The sequence below is a fragment of the Microcaecilia unicolor genome, chromosome 5, assembly GCF_901765095.1.
Source record: "Microcaecilia unicolor chromosome 5, aMicUni1.1, whole genome shotgun sequence".
Lineage (NCBI taxonomy): Eukaryota > Metazoa > Chordata > Amphibia > Gymnophiona > Siphonopidae > Microcaecilia > Microcaecilia unicolor.
The window spans coordinates 318,255,924-318,277,839 of NC_044035.1; the positions used below are offsets into that span (position 1 = coordinate 318,255,924).

The following is a 21,916-nucleotide window of genomic DNA, read 5'->3' on the forward strand; positions in this document are numbered from 1 at the left end:
AAAATTATATTTTAAACAGAAGTTCTATCACTAGCTGCAGGGGTAGGCACAGATTTTCTTGGACCATCTAACATTTTTTTATAAGTGGGCCTTCATAGACCCTAGTCCCGCCTCTCTCCCTTTCTCCTCTCGGCCCACCCCACCTTCCGTTTACACATAAGGTTTGCATAATATGAATGGAGCCAATCTGGGTCATGCAATGCAACAAGATGACAATGTGCATAATAGTACCATATGTTGGTTTATTATCATTTTTAATGTATACAAAATATAATATTTATAAATGTGCAACAGTTATACATTTAGATATTAAAACTGGAAATGTTTCCCTTTTCTGTTTCTGTTGTATTAGCATTTTTAACTTGTATAGTTCTCAGGCTTTCCCAATAATTTTATATCCTCTCCTAATTTTCTTCTCTTTCTCATCTATCTTTCCTCTTTTTACCACTGTTTCATCTTCATTCTCTTTCCTTCCACCCCTTTCTTGTCCCAGTCATTCACTATTCATTTCCTCCTCTCCACCACTACTCTTTCTATTCACAAGCTTATTTGTCTCTTCATTATAGCTCCCTCTCCTTTGTCATGCCCTCTTTCTTTATATATTCTTCCATCGTTCCAATCCTTTTATCCTCTATCCCCCATTCTCTCCCTTCTGCTTCTTCTTTCATCAGAGCTTGCACTTTTTCCTTGTCTTTCCAACCACAGGTAAACCTAGAATATGATGAAACAATTTGCTTCTTTTTGCAGACCCCAATTGATCTCTACAACTAAAAATACTGTCATAAATTTTCTTGGATTCTACCATTGCTGTGGCCTCAATAGCCTTTTTTTAGGAAACTAGTTAATACATTGATCACTCTTTCAGTGAAGAAATATTTCTTTGTTACTCCTGAATTTATCTCATCCATGACTACCCCATTCTGTCTGTTTCTCCTTCCAGCCTCTCATCCTACATTGCTTCTTCTCTATCCCACCCTTTTTATTCACCACTGGACAAAGGGAAGTGGGAAGTGGACCAATGACTCCAGGGAAACGGGATACTGGTGTACAGAGTACCACTTTATTCACAGACTCAAGTGGTACTCTGTACACCAGTATCCCATTTCCCTGGAGTCATTGGTCCACTTCCCACTTCCCTTTGTCTGTTGATTTCTCGTGGGAGTTAGTGTTCATCCACCTTGGTGGATCACCTCCCCCTATTCACCACTGGCCCATACTCTTCCCAGCCACTTTCTTCCCCTACCTTTGCACACTCTTCATCACTCCTTCCTCTTTCTTTCTATCCCATCACTCTGCATCTCCTTTTCTTGCCCTTCCTCTTAATTATACCTGCTTCCCTCTTACCAACATCTTAACATCTTATCTGCCTTCTGCTCAAACTGTCTGTCCTTCTTCCTCGCTTCTCTTCTGTGTATCCCACTGCTATCTTTCCCTCATCCCAGCTCCTATATTGCTCCAGAACTCCATGATACTTCTCGATAGTGTTTCATGGTGTACATGAAAAGAAAAGTATACCATGGGCAGCTGTATACTGACTAGCAGTACACTGACTCTTGAGGCGAGAAGGCTCTCCAACTGTGCTGGTGGAAAATGGATGAAGGAATGGAAGCCTTCCATCAGTGCTGCTGGAGTAGACAGAAGAAGATTCCCATCAGTGAACAGAGACACATGTCTCACACTGCAAGGGAAAGGGGTTTGATACATTGCTTTTCTGTGGTTACAATTCAAGGCACTTTACATATTATATATAGGTACTTATTTTGTATCTGGGGCAAAGGAGGGTTAAGTGACTTGCCCAGAGTCACAAGGAGCTGAAGTGGGAATCGAACCTAGCATCCCAGGTTCTCAGCCCATTAGGCAACTCTACCACTCACATATATCATTTGCTGCTGGAGACAGTGAGATATCCAATGGCAGAATAACTTTCCCTCCTCCCAATATAAAACCAATCTAATTCCTTCACTGATGAGATTCACTGAGATGGCCTTCCTTGTGCAGCAGCTCCTTCTCCTGCCTAGCTGAGCTCCTTTACATCTTGAGCCCTGTAGTCACTCCTATAACCCTTCTATATCCACCAATTGTCCAAATCCTTGTATTTCTGGCATTTCGTTTTGTGCTACCCACAATTTTTGTTAGCCCCAGAAGAATGTTCCTGTGAACTCTTCCTTTGCATCGCTATTCAACTTGTAATGCCACAAACCAGTACCCATAACAAGAGGAATAATCCAATGGAAAGGACAGTGCTGTTCCAGTTACCGACACGTCACGTTTCTCCAGGAATCGAATGTGAGGAGTTGATTAGTCGTGTTATTTTTAGTTTATTTGTTTGCATTACTGCCTTTTGAACCTAAAGACCAAGGCGGTTCATAAAATAAATCAAACTGACACATAAACCCACCATTGGATAAAAAGTGGTGTACTACAAAGGACATAGTGATGTTACTATAACACAGAGTGATAAAAATCAAGACATGGAAGAAGACGTACATCCACAACATGTATTCACAGGCTGCAAGCTCCCATGATCCCGTGACCTGGAATCCTCCTGGTCCTTTATTTAGAACAAGGCAAACTGTTCAACAATATCCAGTCCGTCCATAAGCCTGAGAATAAAGCAATATCTGTAGGCTATTTTTGAACTTGGCATAACTAGTTTCAATTGAGCTTAAAGGGCACAGTGTTCCATCAAGATGGCACCAGTAAAAGGGTAATTTTAAAACAGGTCATCTAGGTTGGGAGGGGAAGTGGGCATCTATTTTGGGCCTGTTTTATAAAGTCAGATAAGCACCTATGTATCTTCATAAAATTGCCCCAGAAAAGTTACAAAATTATGGCTAAAATGAAGGTGCAAATATTTACTCCTGGTTGGGAACAGGTGTAAGTGTTGGCACTTACAGTACACATGTAAATTGCAATTCTATCTGCACTCTTCCCAAACTTTGCTGCCAACTCTAAAGTTGTGTAAAAGTGCATGTATTATTGTCAGCCTGCATCTTTTTTACACAGGTGTAATTTTATAAGAGGCATTTATGTCATATATGTGTGAAAATATCTTTATAAAATTACTCCCAAAAAGGACTTCTATCTCAGGTCCTGGCAAATTTCTTTGGATTTAGGAGCCAGCAGCTATGATCTCTCTCTCACTTTCTCTCTTCTCTCAAATATGAAGACCAAGGGGATGGGGAGGGGGTGGATAACTCGGTGTCACAACCATGAGGTCTGCTACAGCAACCTTAGGGCTTAATGTACTACAAACATTTTCCCATTTTGTCTCCATAGGGGAAATAAACTTTTAGTAAATCATCTTTCTGTCCCAAAGCACGCTGGTGAGTCTTGAGAGCTGTGCGTGAAGTGACTGTCTTCTTGCTTTACCTATCATTGTACCCCAGGTCCCACCAGTTTCACTGTCCCTATTCCCCCACCTTATCTCACGCAGATTCTCTCAATTCATCTTGGCACAGTAGCCTACCTCTCTCAACCCCCCACTAGTCTCTAGCTCAACTCCCCACTCTAACTCTCAATCAATCTCCTTCTTCTCAGCAGTCTCTCTTGGTCAGCTCCTCAACACCTGCCAGTTACCACCTTCACTTCCCTCCCAGCCAGCCAATCACCCCCTTCCCTTCCTTTCTCACCTGTACTGTCATCCCCCCCCCCCCCCCAGCTAACCATTCACAACCAGTAAGTTATTACCTACCCACCTTGCTGGCTGAGCTGCAGAACCCCAAGTGAGTTTGAGCTGTGCAGCACCCAAAGTCCTGGGCTGGACTCATACTCTCAAACTTGAGACCTCAAGACCAGTGTTGAATTTGAGTACCACGTGGCTCAAAACTCATTGAGAGTTGTGTGGTTTCTGACCAGGAAGACTTATCTGTTCCAAATGCAGTGACTAGAGTCAAGTACGGAAATCTTGGGGCTCCCAGCTAAATTTGTAGTCACCACGGTGACCTAGATCCTAGAATTTACCAAGCCCATTTCTAGAGAATATGCAAATCTCCATCAACCAGAAGTGGGACAATAAACCCACAATAAACCTAAGAAAGGTGCACAATACTCCTGTAGCTTTTTCTGTAATTCCATTTTTTATTAACACACAAAGTACAATAAGGTTAGATCTACTAGAGTAAACCCTTCTTTTAAAGAAGCCCTGTATTGATTGCTACAGAATAAGCCCATGTACTCTGAAATCCAAATGCACATCTTAGAGAATTCTCATACTGTTTCAAGAGAAGGTATCATAAAACACAATGGGCCGATATTCAGACTGCAGTCGGCGGTGAAGCATTGAATATCCAGTTTATATTTGGTCAATTTAAACTTAACCGGCCAAACCAATATTCAGCACTGGCCGGTTATTTGGATGGCCTGATTCGGCCATCAAACATAGCTGGCGATGCGCTGAATATTCATGGATAGTCGGCTAAGTGCTATTTAACTGGCCAGGAGCCGCTCCTGTCTGGTTAAATTGCACTGAATATCGTAGGGAATGACTCCAGGGCTAATATAGCTTTTAGAACTCTCTACTAGACTAAAATGTGGTTCCCTCCCAAACTTATGCCTGGGGTGATGAATGCTGGAGGACAGGCTGCAAGAAAGGATGAATGCTGAAGTAGAGGGCAAGAAATTGTATTAAATGTTATTAAGTAAATACAAATACAAATCATTAGGGGTCAATACTCAGCCAGCAGTAGGTGCTGACCCCAGATATTCAATGCTGGGCCATTTCTGGTGACCGGTATTAAATATCAGGGTTTGGGGGGAGGTAGCACTAATTTAACCAGCAAAGCAAATATTTAAGGCTGGTATTTATGTGGTTTGATTTCCCTGTTAAACTTAGTCAGTAAATGCTAAATATTGCCTGTTATCACATGATATAGCCATAGTTTCGGCACTGACCATGAATATTCAGCAGATATAGTCTGTAATCTTTCGCTGAATACTCGCGGTTAGGTGCAGAAACACTATTTACCTGGTCAGTGACCGTCTCTGGCCGGTTAAATAGCTTTGAACATTGGGGGTTTAGTTTCTTTCCCTTCCTTCCCTTCTGCTCCCCTTCTTCTCCTTGAGGTCAGTACTGCAAACTTGGGCTGTCTGAATGAGCAATTTCAGATAAGGCAATATCCTTTCAAACTAGGAGTGGTTTATAATCCCCTTCATAAATCCTTTTACACATTGTTCAACTTTATGGCACAGATCTTTAAATAAAATTTAAAAGAAAAACAGAAACACCACTAAAATGTTTATCTTTAATCAGAAAGAACCATGTTGCAGGAAAATGGAATGACACTGCCCTTTTTATGACTGAATGATGTGAGACCTGGAGATTTTGGCAGCATATTTGTTGTTGGAAACGAGGGCATGTTACCAGGTAATTGCAATGATCTGTATCGATATCAAATTAAAATAACCCAGAAAGAAACAGTTAAGGAATGCCTATGGCAGTGATAATTATGTAGTAACTACTTGGCTGTATTCAAGTTAGCAGATTATTCAGTGAAACAATGGACGGGTTGAGCCAGTGCTGGGTTTTGTTCCAATGAATGTACGTGCTGCCCTTGGAAAAGCCAGTTATGATAATTAGGATTAGTTCTCTATCTGTCTTATGATCCAGAACAGTGTAGAAAACCTTCACAACTGGAGCTAGAAATAGGACCCTAGACCAGAGCTGGAGACCCTCCTGTCCTTGAGGGCCAAAAACTGATTGGGTTGACAGGATACCCTAAAGAATACGTATGAGATAGATTTGCATATTAATCATATTTAAATCTAATCTAATGTATATAACTAGGTATATCTTAAAAACCAAACCAATTAGTAAACCTCATGAACTGGAAGTTCCACACACCGACACACTAGTCCAGGGGTGCACAAGCTCTGTCCTCAAGGGCAGCAACTCGCTTGGGTTTTCAGGATTTTGGCAATGAGTCTGCATGAGATCTATCTGCATGCACTGCCTCCATGGTGTGAAATAGATCTCATGCCTATGCATAGTAGAAATCCTGAAAGACTGACTGGGTTGCAGCCCTCAGAGATCAAGGCTGTGAACCCCTGAACTAGACTTTCAGAGACAAAGGCATTGAGGATATGAGAAGAGCCACAGAAAGGGAATGAATCAACACAAGACTAGAACTTTTGAGCAACACTACCAATCGTCCAGGCTCCAACTTTAACTCTTGCTCATAGATCATTGTAATTCAACTATTTTTAAAAATGCAAGCATAGTCTATCAAACTAATTGTGCTATAAAGGTCCATGACAGGCGTGTGAACCACCAGTGCCTAGGTTAGGTTAAAACCTGGATGACTGGTGCAACTAACTCAAAGCTTATGCACAGTTGAACCCATTTTGTGTCAAATGAACGTGAGATATTTCCCCTCAGCTACACAAATACACCAAAATTCTATATATGGCACCAATAAAATTTTGTGCTAAGCACTATTCTATAAACATCTCTCACAGTAAAATCTGGTGCAAATTCTTGCACCTAAATTACATTCGGATATCACTTGTTCTGTAAAACTGTGGATAAATTTCAGGAATGTTACGGATCTACCCATGCCCCCTCCCATGGTCGTGCCTTTTCTTCGGATCCATGTGTAAAATTTATGCACATATCCCACCAACTAAAAATGTGCACATAAATTTTAATTAATGCCAATTAGCACCAATAACTGATTAGAACCCCTGTCAACGCTAATTGGCTTATTATTCAATTAAATTGTGCATGGAAACTGGGTGCATGTCCAAATTTCTGTACACTATTTTGATCTTCATATATAGAATTATTTTTATTTTATTTATTTATGACAGTTTATATACCACAAATAATCCAGTCACTGGCTACTAAGCAGTTCACAAATACTCTGTACTGATATAGAAACAAGAGAGAAAAAATAACAGGTTAGAAAGAGGAGCAGAAAGCAAAAGAGAACAAAAATGTTTTTAGGAGGGTTTTGAAGGTTTGAATAGAAGAAGCCCAAGGTAGGGCAGAAGGGAGTTCCATAGGAAGGGGCCTAGGAAACTAAGGAGTCTTTTTACCAAGCTATGGTAAAAAGGGTCCTGTGCTAGTGTGGAGGGGGGGGGGGGGGGGGTATTTTTGCTGCACGCTGCGGCCGTTTTTACCACAGTGGGTAAAAATGCCTGAAAATAGCCATGGCCATTCGGTAAGATTGCTCTTACCGCATGGTCATGCGAGGGGAAGCATTTAAAGCCACTTACTGAGGTGGCAGTAAGGGCTCCCACCCTAACCCAGTAATAGCCAGGTAGCACGCGCCGCTGCCTGATTATCGCCACACCACAAAATCATGGCTGATTTTCCATAGTGCAGCAAATGGCATGTACTGGAACTGGAACTACCGCTGGTGCCTACGTTGGGCTGGCGGTAGTTCCCGGTTAGCGTGAAGTAAGTCCATGTTGGGCTTTCCGCCGCTTTGTAAAAGTGCCCCTATATGCAGTCTCATGGGAGAGTAAGAGTTATGGATAGAATGGAGGGGTAAGAGTCTATGGATGGAATGGGTGGGAATTCTCTATAGACTGCCTAAAGTTAGACTATGAGATGACGCACGTTAAGTGTGGATTCTATAACTGCAGTTATGCGCGCAACTGTCATTATAGAATACTAGCGTAAGTCTGCATTTATGTGCTCATCTTTAGGCGTGAGCACTGACACTAGCTCAATGGGTAGCATAAATTCTTGCAGTTAACTGTAGGCAGTTTGATGTGCAAATGGTAGTATTCTATAACCCACATGCATAACTGCTTGACATGCCCCCGATCTGTCTATGCCCTACCCCCCTTTGAAGTTGCGCACTCTAGAATTTGAGCATACAACTTATAGAATATCAACCAAGGGCAATTACACATGCAACTTACTAATTATAGCCAATAATTGGTTGTTAATTTCTTTACTGGCTGCTCTTTGGCCTTAAGTTACATGTGCAACTGAACTTATTCTATAAGTTGTGCGCGTAGATTTGCACACTCATCGGAAATTTGGGCACACAACTTTCTAGAAATAGGGGGACAGAGTATCAAAATGTCTTGTATATTCTCTGTGCTTTATCCTGTGGTTTAAAATTAGATCAAAGGATTCTGTTATCAGGTTTTCTCTCAACTTCGGTCTCAAGCCAAGTTCTTGAAACAAGGTCATGAGAGCAAATCTGAGACAATAGTTGGCTTAAAAACAGTAAAGAAACTTGGTAAGGCCTCTTCAATCACCATAAAAGCAGTCGAAGTGCCATAAAGCATACTAAGTTTTATGAAATAACTGTTGATTTATTGATTATACTTCTCAGTTTTTAACTGTGTATCAGGGTGCCAAATACACCATCCTATGCAGTTAAAGGAGAGATGTTCTGGGTCCCTGCTGTGGAGAAGATGCCAAACTGAATGGCAGGGGGTCTATTCTGAAAACACTTCCTAATAGGATTCAGACTTGAACTTTTGGAGGGAAATATAAAAACCTATGTGCAAGAGAGGAACCAGGTCATCCTCCTTCAGGGGTGTCCAACATGGAGCATTCAGAGGAGCTGTAAATGAGGAACCCCAACTGGAGCCCATCAGAGCCTTGGTTCCCTGTCCTAAGGACTAAGAGAAAGGAAGGAGAGGAATCATGCATAAAGGCTGATCAAGGAGGTCAATCTGACTCACAGCTACCCCTCTGAGGCACAAAGGACTAGATTCTATGTATGCTACCTGAAAAATCGACAGAGAAAATATTTCTGCCAAGGCCTATTCTATAAACCATGCTTAGATTTGGGCACGGTTTATAGAATATTCCTAGCAGCCATGCCTGCGCCTCACTCTAGGTGCGTCAATTTGCATCAAGTAAAACTTGGTGTAAATACTGGCGCCTAAGTTATGCATGTATTCTATATCCCTGCACATAGATTTTTGAACCACACATGAACCACCCATTCCACACCCATGGCCACACCCCCTTTTTACCAGCATGCATTACAATTTACGAATAACACTTTACAGAATACACCTAGCAAGTTGTGCACGTAAATTCTTCTTAATGCCAATTAGTGTCAGTGATTGCTTGTTAAGTGGCAATTATCGGCACTGATTGGCTTAGTAATTAAATTGTTCACGCAAATCCAGAATACGACCAGATTTGTGCATGCAATTTCAGTCATGCTATATAGAATCCGGGGGAAGTGCCCTAAGACAGAAAGTCGGGTCACGGGGAGATTGGATTCTGAACTTCAGTCAGAGAGCGAGAGAACACTGAGTGACACTGTTGACAACAGACAGCCCCAAATGGGGAAGGGACTTGAAGCTGAAGATAGGGGATCCAATGAGTGCCTACTGTCTTAAGTAGCAGGGGATATAATACATCCACACAGGGACTTATCATTAAACTTTCCAACAATCTTAGAACACTCAGGGGACACAGAGAAGCACCAAAGACAGCAATCCAACAACCTAACTGATAAATTCTATAATCTAGGTGCCTGCATTTACAAACCCCCTGCACGTGTAAAAGGAATTGGAGAAGGTGCAGAGAAGGGCAACAAAAATGATAAAAGGGATGGGACGACTACCTTATGAGGAGAGGTTAAGAAGGCTAGGACTCTTTAGCCTGGAGAAAAGGCGGCTGAGGGGTGATATGATAGAGGTCTACAAAATAATGAGTGGGGTAGAGCGGACGGATGTGAAGCATTTGTTTACGCTTTCTAACAATAATAGAACTAGGGGACACAAGATGAAATTAGAATGTGGTAGGTTTAAAACAAATTGGAGAAAGTTACTCAGCGCGTGGTTAGACTCTGGAACTCATTGCCGGAGAAGGTAGTGATGGCAGCTGGCCTTGCTGAGTTTCAAGGGGGTCTGGACAGATTCCTGAAGGAAAAGTCCATTGATTGTTATTAAATTTTGGGGTTTTGCCAGGTTCTTGGGGCCTGGATTGGCCGCTGTCGGAGACAGAGTGATGGGCTTGATGGACCTTTGGTCTTTTCCCAGCGTGGCAGTGCTTATGTAACACTTACAGACATATATGTTCTCATACTTGCCAAAGTGCCAGCAGAGCCCCTAAATTTTATTCTGCAAATATCCTTTAACTTACATATCACATATTTAGAAGGGGACATACAGAGCATGGACGGGACATGGGCAAGGATCCCACTTATTGTGTCGTTGTGTAATTATCTTTCTGCTCATGAAGTTAGAGTTCTTTTCCTTATTCTTTCATTTTAATGTGTAAACTGCTTTTATCTCTGTGCCAGATACAGCAGGAACCAACAAGAGGGGGAGCTATTTCAGATCTAGTCCTTAGTGGAATGCAGGTCATAGTATGAGAGGTAATGGTGTTGGGTCCATTGGGAAACAGTGAAGATACCAAGATAAAATTTGAACTGAAGTCACAAAGGAAATCTACTGTAGCAGCATTTAATTTTCAAAAGGGCAACGATAATAAAATGAGGAAAATAGCCAAAAAGAACTAAAAGGATCGGCTGCAAAGTTAAGAATGATAAAAATACTCAGACCAGATATATTCCATGAATTTAAAAAGGTGAAAAGAGGAGCAAATGACAGCCAGCATGGTTAAAAGGTAACATGAAAGAGGCTATTAGAACCCAAAGAACGTCCTTCAAAGAATGGAAAAGAGACCTGAATGAAGAAAATAAGAAGCAACATAAGGATTGACAAGTTAGATACAAAGCATTGATAAAGAACGCTAAAAGAGAATATGAAGACAAACTTGCCACAGAGGCAAAAACTCACAGTAACAACTTTTTCAGGTGCATCAGAAGCAGGAGTTTGTGAAAGAATCTGTGGGACCGTTAGATCATAAAGGAGCAAAAGGGGCACTCAGGGAGGACAAGGTCATAGCGGAGAGACTGAGTGAATTCTTTGCTTCGGTCTTTACGGAAGAAAATGTAAGACAGCTACCTGTACCAGAAATGGTTTTCAAGGGTGACAATGCGGAGAAAGAAATCTCAGTGAAACTGGAAGACGTACTAAACCAAACTAACAAATTAAAGAGTAGTAAATCACCTGAACTGGAGGCATGCAACCTATGATACTGAAAGAACTCAAGCATGAAACTGCAGATCTGCTGTTGGTAATCTGTAACCTGTTGTTAAAATCATCCGTAGTACTGGAAGACTGGAGGGTGGCCAATATAACACCAATTTTTAAAAAAGGGTTCAGGGGTGATCCAGGAACTGGTAAGCCTGACTTCAGTGCCAGGCAAAAGGGTGGAACACATAGACAAACATGGTTTAATGGAACAGTCAGCATGGATTTAGCCAAGGGAACTCTTGATTTACCAATTTGCTTCATTTCTTTGAAGGCATGAATAAACATACGATAAGTCGGTTGATGTAGTGCATCTAGATTTTCAGAATGCTCTTTAAAAAATTAAAGAGTCATGGGATAGGAGGCAATGTTCTGTTGAAGATTATGAATTGCTTATTGGACAGAAAACAGAGGGTAGGGTTAAATGGTCATTTTTCTCAGTGGAGGGGGGCAATAGTGGAGTGCCGAGGAGATCAGTACTGAGATGGGTGCTATTTAACATATTTATAAACGATTGGAAATTGGAACAATAAGTGAGGAGATTAAATTTGCAGATGACACAAAACTATTCAAAACACATGCAGACTGTGAAAAATTGCAGGAAGACCTTAAGAAATTGGAAGAGTGAGCATCCAAATGACAGATGACATTTAATGTGGACAAATACAAAGTGATGCACATTGGGAAGAATAATCTGAATCATAGTTGCCTGATGCTAGGGTCCACCTTGGGAGTCAGCACTCAAGAAAAAGATCTAGATGCCATTGTAGACAATATGCCGAAATCTTCTGCCCAGTGTGTGGCAGAGGCCAAAAAGTAAACAGTATGCTAGGAATTATTAGGAAAGGGATGGTAAATAGGACCAAGAATACTATAATGTCTCGGTATCACTCCATGGTGTGACCTCACCTTGAGTACTGCATTCAATTCTGGTCGCAGTATGTCAAAAAAGATATAGTGGAATTAGAAAAGGTTCAGCAACCAAAATGATAAAGGGGATGGAACTCCTCTCATAAGAGCAAAGGAAGAGGAAAGGGCTCTTCAGCTTGGAAAAGAGACAGCTGAGGGGAGGTATGATTGAGGTCTAGAAAATCATGAGTGGTGTACAACGTGTAAAAGCGAATCGATTAGGGGACATTCAATGATGTTACCTGGAAATACTTTTAAAACAAATAGGAGGAAATATTTTGTTCACTCAATGAATAGCTAAGCTCTGGAACACATTGCCAGAGGATGTGGTAACAGCGGTTAGCGCCTCTGGGTTTAAAAAACGTTTTGACAATTTCCTTAAGTCTGTTTGCCCAGGAATGGTAGCATGAAATTTTGCTACTAGTTGAGTTTCTGGATTGGCCACTGTTGGAAACAGGTTACTGGCCTAGATGGACCATTGGTCTGACCCAGTATGGTTATTCTTATGGTCTTATAAAAGCAACTTCTAACAAACAAACTTATGCACGTAACTTACAGAGTATTGTAAATTGTACATATCCTTGCTGCATTTAGATGCTCTATGGCTGATGTGACTGCCGGCGCCAAAATGTAAGGCACACCAATACCAGGTTATGTTCGTTTTCTATAACAGCATCTGGACACTGAGCTGCCGTTATAGAACAGACTCCTGCTCCATGACCTCAAGTCATCTAAATGGAGGTGTCCAGTTGTAGAATTGTCCCCTAAAGGAATAAGAGAACAAAAAAAATTGTTGCAACCTGAAAGAGATAAGGAGAACTACAGGGCTTAACCTTTGCCCCAAAAGATACACCAACTTACTGAGAAGAAACGAATTACAGAGTGACAGAGGGAGAGAAAAGGCCAAAAACATCAACTTCAGGAGTAAGGAGTGTTTTGCAGTTCACATTCCAGGGGGTGATGTTGGGGCTGAAAGTGAAGGAGACTGTTCCAAAAGGAACAGTTGTCCGATCATTTTTGCGGATATTGTACACTGTTTTTGTGGACAGGTTGCTTTATGATTTTCACTATATTCTTTTGCACATACTTACTCACTACTGGAGTGCCCATTAAAGTCAAAGATTACCTCCATGCCGTTTGTTTTGCCTGTTTCACTGTTGGGTCTATTATTAATATCCTATCCATAGGTTTAGGCTCTGTGAGGGGGACCTTTTACAGTCTGTGTACTGTGAGTAAAGTTAGGAGAACTGAAGTACAAATTTGACCACAGATGGATTTTGTACCCGCCTCTTCGGTAACCTTTAACCCCATTACACAAGGGGACCGCTACAACTGTAGGTCAGATTTGTCTATATTTTTGCTTCATAACTCTTAGCTTCCAACACACACACACACGCAGAAAACACAGTCACAGCTATGTTATTAAAGATGCTTTATAATGCTCCCTGAGAATTAAAAGTGTTACGCTTTTTACTGCAATTTAATATCCTCCTTACTTTTAATCACCCCCTCCCAAAATTAATGTACTGTACCAGACCAGTGGCTGCATAGCCAGAGAGGCACTAGGGATTGTGCATCAGCAATGCTGGATGTGATTAACCATTCCTACTGCATTCAGGAGAGAGCAAAATCCACTGTTTCTCTTACCAAATACTGCACACAAAGGTTACTTAAACGGCGACTCTCAAAATCACGAGTTTTCCCAAACTGAGGCCCCGTGACTTACAACCAGATCTGGCATTCAGGATATGAGCTACTACACAAGTTAATCTCATTTTCAAATTTATAAATTGCTTTTCCAATAATCTTCGAAGTGGGAATACAAATGCACAAAATTGCAATAATGAAAAGAAATCCATGGCAAATAACATGCAAAAGAAGAAATGTCAAACATAAATACAGTAAGTAAGTAAACATATGCACTGCCAAAAGTGTCACTATCCCCTATTTCATGTCATTGTGACTAAGGATACAGCTGAATGCTGCATCCTTGGATTTCTTTACATCTATTCCTTTCCTACTCTGTGAGGGTGAACCTAGAGTGCTGTGTTATAAAAAAAAAAAAAAAAAAAGAGACTGAGCTGGGCCTGGTTTACTGCCTGTGAGGCCAGCTTTCCAAGTCTTTATTGGACATCCGAAAATTATCCACCCACAACTGGGTGAATTCTATAAATTGTACTTACAAAATCAGCGTTGGAAAAAAAAACCCCGCTTAAGCACTATTCTATAAGCCACACCTAAAGTTAGATGTAGTTTACAGAATAGTTCAAGCACTGGGGTCAAGCATAAATTTAGGCATTGTAGGTAGTCATAAATACCCCTACAGCATGTCCATTTGCGCCAATGAAAACATGGTACAAATGCTCCTGCCTAAATTTCCACGCAGAGCCCCCTTATTCTATAATTGTGCGTGTAACTGGAATCCACGCCCACATTCTGCCCCGAAATGTCCATCACCCTCCCATTTCCACATCCCCTTTTCCCGGACACACCTAAATTTATGTGCATATATGATTTCAATTAGCACCAATATAATTGCTTGCTAAAAAACAATTATTGGAACTAATTGGCTCATTCAATTATATTGAACATACTATTTTTGGTGACTTTTATAGAATTAGAGGCAATGGGGGAGATTCTATACATGGTGCCTAAGAAATCAGCGCTGACTAAGCAATTCTATAAATGGCACCTGGAGTTAGGCATGGTATATAGAATATGCGTAGTTGGCATCCTAGCACCAAACACTACGTGCGTCCATTTACACCAACCAAAATCGTGGCATAAATCCCGGCATGTAGATTTAGGAGCACTGGGCCAAATTCTATAACTACACATGCAAATATCAGAATTTTTTTTCTAATTACATTTGTACCCTGCGCTTTCCCACTCATGGCAGACTCAATGCGGCTTACATAGGGCAATGGAGGGTTAAGTGACTTGCCCGGAGTCACAAGGGGCTGCCTGTGCCTGAAGTGGGAATCGAACTCAGTTCCTCAGTTCCCCAGGACCAAAGTCCACCACCCTAACCCATTTTCCCGCCTACATCCATGCCCCCTTTTGCCTGCACGTAGTAGAAGTTAGGCAAACTGCATTATAGAATGCACTTAGTGAGTTGTACATGTAAATTCTAATTAGTGCCAATTAGTGCTCATTATTGCTTAAGAGCTGTTATCAATGCTGATTAGCTTGTTAAGCCAATTAAGTTATGCGCGTTGTTATAGAATACGCTTGAATTTCAGTGCGGATCTCTAGGTGCGCTATATAGATATTCGGGGGAATGTGGGTAAAAGTACACACACTGAGGGTGAGTCTATAAAAGGCGCCCACGGGGCACCAAATTGAACCCTATTCTACAAAGGAAAGTAGGCCCCTATTTTCCTTTACACAATACTAGCGTTACCAAGTATATATGTGTTTGCAGTTAGGCACAATAATTATACCAGCCGCAGAGCTGGTGTAAATGATTGTGCCTAGATGCTGAACATATCAATTTGTTGATGCTGATGTTTTCCAATAACATTACCTCCTGTGAGAAGTCAGTCCGGGACAGCCGGATTTTTGCGGAGCTATTCCTGTTGTTCTATCCCTCCTCCCCCCCCCCCCCCCCCCCACACACACACACACATTTTTCTATCACGATTGTAGCTCTGACCCTACTATCCTTTTTTTTATTATGTCTAATAAGTCTAATTCTAAATAAACTGAACGCAGTAATCCCATGGAGACAGCAACAGAAAATCAGAGAACAGGAGACGGAAGAAGGTTCAGCAAACAACGGTACTTCATGTGAAGCAGTTTACACAGGTGTGCCCTTTTCTCCGTGATCTTTCCAGAGTTCACGAGGTAATAGTAGATTGGCTCAGCGGCATACCGAGGGTGGGGCGGTGAGGGCTATCTGCCCCGGATGCACGCTGCAGGGGAGGTACAGGGAACAGCTGCGCAGCTGTCGGCTCCTCCGGCTCCTTGTTCCGGGGCAGAGGGAGCAGGGAACCGGCGGAGCCTACAGCTGCGCGGTTGCTCCCAGCACCCCAGGAGATAAGAGCAATGTGGGGGGGGGGAGGGTTGGAGGTGATGCACTGGGAGGTGGGGACAATGCTGGGTGCCGGGGGGTTGGGGACAATGACCACTGTACCGGGGGGGGGGGGGGTAAGCAGCGGCGATCTGCCCCGGGGGGGGGGCACCCAACCTAGGAACACCACTGGATTAGCTGGAAACATATTAGTTCCTGTTCACAGTCTTTTTAAAAACCATCTGAGACTATACGTAGCTGTTTAGTTTCTACTTACTAAACAAACATTTTCAAGACTCCAGAGGCAGGCACTCTAAGCAGAAACACGATGCCATGTTGAGTCTTTCATATAACAGCAACAAAAGAAGAGTCTATTATACAATAATAATAAAGTACTGTTTTATATGTCACATGAATTAAAGCATTGTTTCACACTTTTAAGTCCCATTATTTGCTGAGCCTTCTTCCGTCTCCTGCTTTTTGGTTTTCTGAACATACATGCATAACTTACAGTGGGGTCCCTCTACTAAGCTGCAGCAAATGCTAGCAAGCAGTTACCACAGCCTTAAACGGCCTTCTGCAGGACAAGCTCAGGCATCCTGTGGTAAGTTCCAAATCTTCATGCACCACCCACATGCTAAAATATACCTTTTTTGTGGGAGGGGGCATGTCTAGGGAGTGGAGATTAGGTGTCCCTGCACTAATCAGTTAGCAGTCCGCATTACCATATGCTAACTGCTTAGCACAGGACTACCACGTAAGCCCTTACTGCCTACAAAATAGGTGTCAGCAAGTGCTCCCACGGAAATTCTTTTTAAAGGCCATGCGCTAATGACAATATTACATCCTGGCCATTAATAAAAACAATAGGAAACTGGGTATCTTACAGCTGCGGTACAAATGGTTCTAGTGCACTGGAAAGACCCAAGTAAAGGGTGCGCTAAGGTCAATTTTTGCCATAGCTTAGTAAAAGGACCCCATTAATAGTTACACAGTTAGGTCTCAATTCTATAATTGACTCCCAAATTTGAGTGTCGAAAAAAATGGGTGCTAAACGCTATACTATATATTGCGCTCAAAGCTAGGCACCATTTACAGAATGGCGTTTAGCGTCGGGATCCACACCCATTTTGGGCAGGAGGATTTACACCAACTGAACCCTGGTGTAAATCCCTGCAACTAAATTAGATGTAGATCCCCCGAATTCTATAACACTGCGCACAAATTCCCGGAATTCCCATGACCTGCCTATGCCCCTCCTATGGCCCCTTCCCCTTTTTCAGATCTGCGTGGAAAAATGTATGTGCACATCTTTATAGAATAGTGACTATGTAAATTCCAATTATTTCCAGTTAGCACCAATAATTGATGGTTAGTACCCAATTATCGGCACTAATTGGTTTAGTAAGTAAATTGGGTGCACAATTTGGGCATGCACCCAAATTTGTGCACGCAATTTTGCGGGCCATATATAGAATTTGGGGGTTAAGGGTGAGCCCCATCCCTATATATGTCCACCCTTAAAATATGCTGTAAGACACATGCATATTTATAGATTTGCAGCATTTGAATTTGCACTCAAATGTACAAATATACGCAGGTACTATATATGCCAGTATTTTAAGTAATTCCATGCATGTTTGATGCATAAATGTTAGCACCTTGTTTACACAATTATCCCATTTCATATACTTTTAGAAAGATTTACTGGTGTTTCCGGGGAGGTCATGGGATATTTTCACTCAGGTCACATGTTCAACTATTCACACACTATTTTCCAAAAGAAAAGTACCAAACTAAAGCTGGTGCAAATGCCTGGCAGTAGAAAGGATCCGTGATGAGTGACAAATTTCAACATGAAAGTATGGGTATATTCTATGAAAACTGGGGCAAAGTCCACTGATAAACATTGTCTGCAGGCAGAGGCACGCCTTTTTGTTTAGGGGGGTCAAGCTCCACCCCAACCCTGCCTATGCTTTGCCCTCGGCTCCACCCATGCTCTGCCCCCAGCTCCAGCATCTCCCCTTACCTACTATACCATAGTCACCCTCCTCCCACAGCATCCAGCATCCTTCCCTAGCTTTGAACTCCACCCCCCACCCCCACCATAGTATAAAAATATCCAGCCAAATATTAAACTGAACTCCCAAAAAGCCACAGTGCAACTCCAGAGAAAGAGAAAATGCGATGCATGTCCTCCTGTACTGTGCATATATAAAGACAGCAGATGCAAATTTAAAAAAACTGACATATTTTAATCACTATACTATAGGTTAACAAATACAAATCAAACAAAAAATGGAACATATGATAATACCATTTTATTGGACTAAATACATTTTTTCAATTAGCTTTCAGAGGCGAAAATTAGTTCAATATAGATATCACCTTATTTCCAATGTTTTGTATTTATTAAAACAGCTACCACACTACTTTATCCTAAACTAAAAATAAAATTCATTTTTTCTTACCTTTGCTGTCTGGCCATTTACTTTTTCTAATTGTATTGGTCCCAGTCTCTTGTTTCTTCTTTCCTCAATTTCTTCTTAACTCTCACCGGCATCTGCCCCCTTTCTCTCCCGCCCCTTTCCATCCAGCATCTGCCCCCTTCTCTCTCTCTCCCCTTTCCATCCAGCATCTGCCCCCTCTCTCCCATCTTTCCACCCAGCATATGTGCCCTCTCTCTCCCCTTTCCATCCAGCATCTTCCCCTCTCTCTCTCTCTCTCTCTCCCCCTTTCCATCCAGCATCTGACCTTCTCTCTCCTCACTTCCATCCAGAGTCTCTCCTCTTTTTCTCCCTCCTCCATCCAGCATCTGGCCTATCTCTCTCCTCACTTATCCATTCAGGCCACTTCTCTCTCCCCAGTTCCATCCAGCACCTGCATCTTCTCTCTCCCCCTTCCATCCAGCCTCTATCCCTTCCCTTCTCTCCCCCCTCATCCAGTATATGTCCCTCCTCTTCCCTTTTCCATCTGGAATGTGTCCCTTCTCTCCCCCTCATCCAGTGTCTGTCCCTACTCTCCCCCTATATTCAGCATCTACCACCTCTCTCCCTCTTCCATCCAACATCTGTACCCGCTCTCCCCCTCATCCCATTCTGACGCCTATGCCTGCAGGCTTTGTCCCAATGTGGATGGTTTGAAAATTTTCCCCGGTACATCTCTGCTTGTAGTTCCAGTAAGTAACAAGGAACTGCAAGAACCCCACATCTAGGATAAGATTAAAAGCAGCATCTGATGTTCTAGGGCAGTGTTTCTCAAATCCAGGCCTGGAGTACTCCTTGCCAGTCAGGATTTCAGGATATCAGCAATGAATATGGATTTACTTGATTTGCATACACTGCCTTCATTATATGCAAATATATTCATTGTGGATATCCTGAAAACCTGACTGGCAAGGGGTACTCCAGGGCCGTACTTGGGAAATACTGTTCTAGGGTAAATCTTGGTAGAGTTCATGTCAGGTGAAAAACAACACTCACCATTAAGGTCAGATCCTTAAACAAACAAAACAAGGAGAAAAAAAAACGGTGCATGACAGGTTCATCTTTTTGATAACTTCATTGTTTTACAAATGGCTCCATGCACTACTTATTGTTAAAGATCAAGATGCTAAAAATAGCAAAACAGTCTTTGTTAAAAAAAAAGCAACAGTCCCACTGATCTGGGCATGTACTGAATAGTACAAGAATACACTGACCTTCTAATCACCATCTCAAAACAGACTGCCAGTTTGCAGGTTAGACAGGAACATGGGTATCTGAGACAACCTGCTAGGAGAGACTTCCACATGGCAACTGCTCTTTGACCTGTTAGAGTGACCTGCAAGTGCTCTGACAAACTTAAGTGTAGTTCTATCGCACCACCCCTAGGGGGTCCAAGCTGGTTCCACTTTTTTTGGTTGCTTATTTTACACAAATGGGCTGAACCAGTCACAATTTTACCTGCCACCTAGCCTAGACAATGGATTTTGTGCTGTTCATCTTGAGAAGTGATTTTTAGAAAATACGGTTGTTTACTTCTTGATGTGAAGCACTTGTGATTGTGATGTGAAGCACTTGTGATTGATATATTTTTCAGAGTGCCATACAGCAGCATTCTTTTGAGATCAAACAGACAAACGTAGGAGACTCCTGAGACAGGCCAGGTAAGTCAAAACACAGCCATGTTGAATCTTGGTTATTGAACAATAAACCTTGAGATCTTTTGGAGCAAAGGGACAAAATCAGTATGGGTTCGACCGAGAGAAGTCTTGCCTCACCATTGGCTTGACCCAGTATGGCTATTCTTATGTTCTTATAGAATACTAGCATAAGTCAATAATTTGGTGACACCACTTACACCTGCTCTATGGCAGATGTAAATGCGAGCACCTAAATATAGCAATTAAGCACCATAGTGACAGTATTCAATAAAGGATGCATTGAAATAGAACACCCATGACCTGTCCACGCCCCCCCCCCCCCATATAACTACTACTACTTATCATTTCTAAAGCGCTACTAGACGTACACAGCGCTGTACACTTGAACATGAAGAGACAGTCCCTGCTCGACAGAGCTTACAATCTAATTAGGACAGACAAACAGGACAAACAAGAGATAAGGGAATATTAAAGTGAGAATGATGAAATAAGGGTTCTGAACAAGTGAATAAGGGTTAGGAGTTAAAAGCAGCATCAAAAATGTGGGCTTTTAGCTTTGATTTGAAGATGGCCAGAGGAAGTCTATTCCAGGCATATGGTGCCGCAAAAGGAACAGAGTCTGGAGTTAGTCGTGGAGGAGAATGGTGCAGATAAGAGAGATTTACCCAGTGAACGGAGTTCCCGAGGAGGAATGTAGGGAGGGATGAGAGTGGAGAGGTACTGAGGAGCTGCAGAGTGAGTGCACTTATAGGTCAATAAGAGGAGTTTGAACTGTATACGGAAACGGATAGGAAGCCAGTGAAGTGACTTGAGGAGAGGGCTAATATGAGCATAACGACACTGGCTTAATATTAGTCGTGCAGCAGAATTTTGAACAGATTGAAGCGCCCCCTTTGCAGTTATATGCTAGAACACTTAGGTGCCAGGTTATAGAATAGCACTCCCAATGCACTTAGGCATTTTATCCCATGTTGACACTTAACTTCCATAACTCCCGTTTGAGCACTAAAGGATTGGTGCCTAACTGACACCTAATTTTGGCATACTATATAGAATATCCCCTTTTAATGTTATTAGCAAGACACACAGAGACAACGTACAATCTTCTAAACCTTTCTACGAATAGGACCGGTGCTAAAATCCAGGCCTGGATTGGCTCGTTAGTGCAAAAAAGAAAGGAAACCAGTTGACATCATATCATGAATCAAACTGTTCTAAACAAACTGAGCAATTACTTGTCAATTCCAAATGGTTCATTTTAGTACTGTGAAAGGGTCACAGGCTGAGCAAAGGGATTTATCCACCCATTCTGTCTTTGGGAAAAAGCTTTGCATGATAGGCCCAAAGGCCTTGTCTGCCTATGCATTAAAAGCATACACCTGAGGCTGCTGGGATTTCCTATCCTTGTGGTCAAATTCAGTTATTCTGCTGTTTGATAAGCTTTATTAACAGGCAAATGGCTGGACAAAAAAGGTATTTTTCAAATTATGTCTACTTAGAAAAAATATGAACAATTATGAAAATTCTTGCCACAAATTCCAGTGGTAGAATTTATGCACCATGGTGTAGATGCAAGTTGCATACAAACTTAAGTGTTTGTCATACTGAGACAGACTGAAAGTCCTTCAAGCCCAATATCCAGTTTCCAACAGTGGCCAATCCAGGTCACAAGTACCTGGCAAGATCCCAAAAGAGTAAAAACAGATTTTATGCTGCTTATCCTAGAAATAAGAAGTATTTTTCCAAGTCCATTTTAACAATGGCTTAAGGACTTTTCATTTAAGAAACTTTCTAAACCTTTTTTTGAAACCCTGCTAACTGCTTATGCC

The 21,916-nt window shown here is 41.9% G+C and overlaps 1 protein-coding gene across 1 annotated transcript in view; it reads right to left on the reverse strand.

Moving 5' to 3' along the window:
* The window catches only part of TSHZ3 (teashirt zinc finger homeobox 3), a 218,844-nt gene that overhangs the window by 145,890 nt on the left and 51,038 nt on the right, over window positions 1-21,916 (reverse strand). The window lies entirely within an intron of this gene.